The sequence below is a fragment of the Gavialis gangeticus genome, unplaced genomic scaffold, assembly GCF_001723915.1.
Source record: "Gavialis gangeticus isolate Ggan-Ray unplaced genomic scaffold, GavGan_comp1, whole genome shotgun sequence".
NCBI classification, from domain to species: domain Eukaryota; kingdom Metazoa; phylum Chordata; order Crocodylia; family Gavialidae; genus Gavialis; species Gavialis gangeticus.
Genome location: NW_017728997.1, coordinates 31005311 through 31013245, shown reverse-complemented (window position 1 = coordinate 31013245; position 7935 = coordinate 31005311).

Below are 7935 nucleotides of genomic sequence, written 5' to 3'. Positions count from 1 at the left end.
ATGTGGGGTCTGGCCTGCCAGGGGCTGCCGTGGAGCCAGGCTGTGATGCTCAAGCAGGGAGAGGAGGGAACCAGCCCAGTTCCATAGAGTCCCTGCCAGTCTGGGCCCTGCACTCTTGCCACCCAACTCTTGGCCTCACCAGCGGTGGCCCAGGTGCAACAGAGTGGACCCCGTGCTCCCGCTCAGCTTCACTACACTCGGCATGCCCACTCACTTCCCCTTGCCCCCACCTGCTCCAGCCATTTCCCTGCTCACCCCCTGTCCACCTGCTGGCTGGCTGGCTGGACAGTATCACATGGTTCCCAGCTGCCATGCTGGGACTGCAGGAGCCAGCCCACCTGGCCCTGAGGCCTGGGGTGATCACCCATGGTCCTCCCCTGCCACTTTTTATCTGTATTTCCCTCAGCACAGGGAGGCAGGAACAGTCCTAGGCCAGAAGCCTCCAGAAGCCTCTGCTAGGCAGAGGCTCCCGACTGGGACTCAAGTTGAGCAGGGCTGGAACCAGGTTGGGGTGAGCCCGACTTGCTGCTGCAGCTTTTTAATTCTGCCACTAACTCCCCATGGATCCTACTGCCCCTGGCCCCTGTCATCTTTGACAGGCAGCCAGGGGCAGATAAATATTAATTTTCTAAACTTTGGGGGGCCCCACAGGTCAGATAGAATGGCCTGGCAAGCTGGATCTGGCCCGTGGGCCATATTTTGCCCACCCCTGCGTTAAGTGTTATGACCAGGATTTTCATTAGCCCCTAACACAAGGCTGTATATTTGACTTTTTCATTATCATTCCCCATGAAAACATCTTTAATATTAAATAAAATATTATATATCATTTTCCTTTAAACCAGATATCCTTTTTAGCATATTGTATTTGATTACAAAGTCAGTCTTAATGATGACTGTACTGCATATCATATAACCCAGTTTAGTACAAGAGTTGGCAACCTTTGTAGGCTGTAAGCCAGAGTAAGGTAGTTTGGGTCAGAGATGGAAGGGCAGGCACTAGGACCTAGCTGCTGCAACCACAGTTTCCAGAGGAGGTGGGGGTAGAGCACCTGCAACCAGCATTTCTCCCCCTGGTGGAAGGGGAAAGTGACTGCTGCTGAAGCCCCCCACACTGGCAAATGCCACCAAAGCTCAGCGTCCACAGGCTGGATCTGGGCCATGGGCCATAGGTTGCTAAACCTTGGTCTAGAACATTTGTATTTATAATGGAATTGTGCTACTCAGTGGGTGCGTCTATGAGATGCTTACTGCCTATTAGCTTAATAATGCTGCACAGTAATATAGCGGTTATTAACCATGCTAATATCCTACTGCACAGTATTTTTAGGCTAATGCACAGTAAGCATCACTAAAAAAACATGAGCTAGCACTACTGAGCAGTAACTAGTTACTGTGCATTCAGTTAGTACCTGTTTATGACAGGTACTAAACTAAATGCGCACTAACTCAGGCACATTAATGAATGTGTAGTCATGCCCAATATGCTCCAATGCACAGAATATAGAATTTACCAGCTCAGTACAAAGGATTTTTTGACTCTCCAGAAAGCAAAATATGCTCTTATTTAAGGGCAAAGATTCATATTGACATTTAATTTATTTTAAAAATGTTTTAAAATAATAGATAATATTTCAAGTAGAACACAAGTGTTAGTAACTGAGCATGAGTTATCCAGATTGTTTCTGTAAGAGCATCTATGATGATGAAATCAATCATTATAGCTTTCATTTGAGGGAAGTAAATGTGTACTGTTGTGTTGTTGTTGGACCCTCTATAATCTTTGGACATAGTTCCTTGAAGTAAGTAATATATAAAATTGATCTATTTCAGTTTTTAACCTATATACTTTGAATACCAATTAAATAATGTAACTATGACACTTTTTTGGCCCTGAACAATGGACTTTATTTTAAAGATAGAGCTATAAATAAAAGTCTTACATATATCAGTAATACAACTTATACTTAACAGAAATGTATAGGCATAGATGGGCTAATTTCTGGGAATTTGTTTTTTATCTTGATGTCCATAAAATAATAAGAAATTTAGTAATTATGTTTTTGGGGTTGACATGAATTTGGCTTGTGTAATATTATGTAATAAAAAACCTAGTATTTTTCTTTATGTTTTTTGGGAAAAAAATACAATAAATCTCTGACTAAGCATTCCAAAGCACTTAATGTTAAATCTTGGAAATGAATTCCATTACACAAAGAAAGGCAAATTTGTTATATGTATCCCCTACCCTGAAGCAGTTCCATTTACACAATGATTTGCACTACTGTAACTGACTGAAGAATTTGTTCTATCATATGAATACATAATACTTGGTTTCCCATTAGTTTGTTATATATTTTTCTGAAGCTGAAGGCTGAAACCCTAACACTGAAGTTTATGGCAAAACTCCGATTGGCTTTTATGTTGATGTGATTTCATACTAGCATCTTGCCTTTTTTTGATATTGATGAGATGCATATAAAACCATAATTGCTACTATTTTGCGGTGTCCACAAAACAGAACTGAATATATTCACTGCCATATTCAGAGGACTAGCACAACGCCTCTGCATCATATAAGCCTTTTTAAGCCATAATTTAGAGCTTGTGTGAGACGTAAGTGATTCACAGACCTTAATCTGACTCTCTGCATAGTGGTGAATTTCATCCTGATGGAATAAATGTCCTCAGTGGCATTCTGCCTGCTCATGCCAGCAGTAAATTTGGCTCAAGGCTTTGTGCTGCTTCTGATGGTTCTGTACAGCAATTAGCTAACTAGCAGTGTTCTAAAAGCTGTGCTGACATCAGCAATGATGGTGGTGTCCAAAGATGTTTTGGCGTAAGTCTCTATAAGCTGAAGTCATCAGGTAAAGGTGCCATATTAATTTAAGAAGTATTTGAATCACAGGATAGTATAATATTTTATGGAAAGAAAAGGTCAATGTAGATCAGTATCTAGGTAAGAATCTTTTTCTAAGCATTAAAGCTTAACATTGTTTTGTGAGTAGTCCAGATACACTACAGAGGTGAGAAACCCACATAATTGTTTGGGTGTCTGGTGGGATAGATGGGTTAATTATTTATTAGGTGAGTAAGGGTAATCTGCTCTGTGGTATGATCATCAAGCATGGACAAAGTCTTGGCTGGGATAGTATAGCTGGGGATGGTCCTGCTTTGAGCAGGAGGTTGGACTAGATGACCTCTTGTGGTCCCTTCCAACCCTCATTCTCTATGATACTATGATTATGTTTTAAGTGAGTTATGGGTAGAGATATTTAGTATTTAGTAATGGGAACTGTTGGTTAGAATGGATTGTGTTGCCTGTTTTGGCAGGTCTTCAGATTGCTATCTACATCACTTCAATACTCTGGGGTGTTGATTAGGGCAAGGGAAAAATGTTGCTGCCTAGTGTGAGTGCAACAGCATAAATAGGTGTGTGTGACCAGGGCACCAGCACTGGCACTGAGTTTGAGGGGGTGCAAAAATGTCAGCTGCCACTGCAGCCCAGGGTTCAGAAACTGCTTGTTATGCTTCTGTGTGGGTGTGAAAGATCCAAAGAAGGAGCTTTAATTTTAAGGGTCTTGACCCCTTTATCTATAAATATAATTTATCTATAATCCCTTTGTATCTTTTTTCTAAATCTGTTATGCTTGCAGGGAGATAACAGGCAAAAAGTTTACTTATTTGGTGCAAACATTTTAAACCAAGTATAGGATTTAATAAGTCTTTTTATTTTGCCTGACACTATTTTAGGAATCACAGGATGTCAGTGAACAAGTATACAGTTCTGCTTTTTGCTATTGAATTTATGGTCAATGGCTATTACACATCACACTGATTAAGTGTGAGGTGCCTGGTTTTTCAAGCAAAGATCTAGTTGGATGTTTCTGTAGGATGCAAGGGGAGTGCCCAAAATGACTAGCCTTGTGGCCTATTTATGCTATTGAATCAGGAAACAGGATTGCTCCCAAAGTATCTGTGTTGGTTCTTTTAAATCTCTCAACAGGTTTTAATATAAGTAAGATAAAGGTCTTGCTAACTCTGTGAGGACAATGATAAAGTGGATACATTTTCTCTTGAATAGTTCTTAAATTTGCTCCTGGGAATGAGCCACTCTGTATGAAAATCCAGTAGTTACTTGTGAGAAACCAAGAGTAGAAAGTATGAGGGGGAGATTTTGAGCCATTGCCTCAGAGATGTCAACATTGATGTTGAAATTTTCCACAGCAACAAGTCTTGGGAACTTTATCACCATGTCAAGGAACTCTCCAAGAAGATTTTTTTTTCTTTCTGAATATCCATAGACTGGCAGGATATGCATGGTGGACTTCTCCAAGTTCATAGAGTAGTTGTATATATTTTGTTTCAGGATGCTTCTAGTGTGGCTTAACTAGGATTTGGCTGCTACTTCTCCATTTATTTTCTTCTGTGAATCTACTGGTATACTGAAGGAAAAAACTGAAGCTAATAATATACTTGTACCATGGAAACCATCTATACTGGCTTCCATGATACAGAGCAGATTTCAAGTCTCTTTTTTATTTTGAAGTCACAGGGTACATCTACACTTGCAATTTAATGGTCAGTATCCTATTTTCCTGCGCATTAAGGCGTCACATAAAAAACCATGCAATTATGCTAATGCGCAATAAAATAGGGTACTGAACATTAAGTGTCACTTTACAAACACGCGCTTTTAGTATTGCACATTTGGGCAGCCTAATGTGCATTTATTTAGTTCCTCACCTGGGAGGTACTAGATTTAATACACATTAGGAAAAGCACATTAATACATGTGTAGACACATCTACACATAGTAAAGGACTTTCTGGCTATTGACCTTGCACCATCAGATGGAGTTTGAAGTGGTGGTATTTGTCTTCACCTGTTGAAAGTGTATATGCACTGGTAACTGAAGGATGTGCTGCAGGTGCCTATTGTGTTCTAGGTGCTGATTTGCAACTTCTGTTCATGTATCCTCTAAATGAAACTCAGAGAGAGGAAGAAAAGGGTTGAGTGTTAAATGTTATTACTGTTACTCAGCAAAAAGAGCTAGGAATACACCAGAAATCTAGCAAATTATATATAAGAGTATTCAGTGAAATTGGGCTATTGCTGTGGTCAGGGACAATCATAAAGCTTCATTTCAGAATAGTAAAATGTAGGATTGCAAGTATCAAATACACAGTGGCTTGGCTATTTAACCTGTTGTAGAAAAAGTAGTGGTTTAATTACTGGCATGTTAATTATTGGTATTGCAAATACAAATGTTTATAAATAAAAATAATGATTTTGTATGTGGGGACAGAGTAAATAATCAAAGCTTTGCTATTTTATGCTTTTTAATTTTTTTATTTTTGTTATCTTTTTTTATTGGCAAATGAATATTCACACAGAGGAGTAATGTTTTTACTCTGTTGTATACGTGTTTACTTTGGGCTTGATATGAATTCTCCTTTTCCACCCAGTTCTGTTTTTCCTGTTCCACTCTGATTTAATTTTACAGTGTACCCTGAGCCCCCATTCTCTTACCTACTTAATGTTAATTATCTGTCAAATTTATTATCTATTCCAGAATGCCTTTTTTGAAAGTCAAGGGGACTGTATACATATCTTCTCCTCTGCTTGCTCTTTTTGTATTCTCTCTTTAAGAAATTGTATCAAATTTGTAAATATTCTCAGTGAAACTATCTGGAGTGGTTTATATTTCCTTATATTTCCATATATGCTTTATTAACTCATACTTTATTAATGTCATCAGGATAATTTTCACTGTTCAGCTTAGAATTACTCATCCCTGATTTCTTGCTTCCTCCAATTTTTTGAAGGCTAGAGTTACATTTAATTATTTTTTGTCCATCAGATCATTCTTGAGCTCTCTGCAGAATTATTGTTACTAGGCCAATATACATTTGTGTTTATTTTTCAAGGATCGATGAAGGGTTAATTTTAGCCCTACAGCTTTCTCTGTCTTGTTGGTTACCTTACTATAGAAAGACTGTTATCTATTTTATTGCTAATCAAACCTTTTTTTCACTGTCTGCTCTGGCAACTGTGCATACTTTGCTGGCACTTCATTTTTCTTTCCCCTTGTGTATACTTAAGTAGAAGATTGCATTTACATTGCTAACTACATCCTGCTATTTTGCTATTAAGTCCTCTCCTATGCAGGTTTAATTAGTGGCTCAGTGGCGACTTATTTTTTCTTACTTTTTCTCCCAAATACTTTTTCCCTTCACTTTCTGGGTAATCTTTTTTATATTGTCAGTTTTGGCTATATTAATCCTGGTTATTTTACACCTTTTCAAAATCACTTCATAATCCTCTTTAGCCTCTTTCGATTTTGTGTTCTTATACATGTTATAAAGCTTGTATTTTTCCCGGAGAGCTTTTCTGACATTCTTAGTCATCTACATCAGTCTTATCCCTCTTTTCTCATTACAGTATTGCTGATTCCTCTCTTTTTCTCTCTCTTACTATCTCTACTTTCACTTCCTCCATGTCCTGAGTTCTGTCTTCACTATTCTGCCCTATATATGGTTTGACTGGAAGAATAACACAAAGCTGTCACTAGAGTCAGTGATACTAAGTTTTCTATTTATTTAGCAGAAGTGTCAATGATTAGTTTCAGAGATTCTGAGTCAGTCCTTGCCCCTAAGCAACTGCTGCATTGCTAGCTCACTTGAACAGCAGAGTAGGTGTTGCCATTGATGCAACAGGCCCAGACTGGATAAACACAGATTTTGAGAGACAGGAGTCAAAACCATATCTGAATAGTGGTGCTTCAGGAAAGGAAATAAGAGATGTTAGAAAGTGTTAAATAACTGCATTAGCATGATGGTGAGTGGACAATGACTTGCTGCATTATTAGAAAACCAGAAGATCTTTGGAAATGGACCTCCCTCCTCCAGCATCTTGCCATCTTGTGACATATTTTGTCAAACCAGCTACTGAACCTTACATACATGTGATTTGGTTTCAGAGTGGTTTTATGTTTATTAGGAGATGGGATCAAACTGTATACCCACACAGCTGGATCACCCACTAGAGAGTAATGTCTAAGCTAAAATTCTGAGGTGATATACCATATTTAATTCATTACAAGATCAGTTTTATTCCTTCAATCAGCATGAGGAAAAAAGCCCCATATTTTATATTTGCATACATGGAAAATCTCATTAAAAATGTTGTCTATCATTAAACTGCTGCTAAAAATGTGTGTGTGTGTGTCTCCTAAAAGGGGGCTGGGCAGTTGCTCCCCCAGGAGGAAACAAGCACTGGGTCTAGAGATACTATAATGGTAGGAGAGCACTCTGAGAAGTTGGAGCAAGCTCTGACTCCCTCCCATGGTACCAAAACTGCTGATAGGAACCTTCTTTTTTGTTTAGTTTTTTTGTTGTCCTTAAAAGAAACAGAAAGGTTTCCTGAAGAAGAAAGCAGAGCACCAGCCTATGTGAATAAAATACATGATAGCGCCCATTAAGTACAGTCCCTCTCAGTGCCAATATTTTTTAAGTCATGGTGAACCACAACATTGCATACATTTTTACTTCTTCACTCCTACAGTTCAGCTGTGCTTTTCTTTCCTATTTCCAATGATTCCTGTTTCTTTACCAGCCTTAAATGATTGGCAAACATCACCAAATGGGGCCCCAAACAGTTCACCCGGATTCCCTCTGTTACTCCTTCTCTCAGCCTGTTGTATATGATTAGTGTGGTTCCACCCCCCATGAGGTGAAGCCAGACCAGGTTGCATATAAATTTAGAAGGATTCCAGGACTCATGACAAAGATGCCTGGTTCCAGTCATGAGCAGGGTGCTAATTAACACATGGATCCTTTGTGGGGGATATTTGGAGAACACACACACACACACACACACACACACACACACACACACACACACACACACACACACACACACACACACACACAC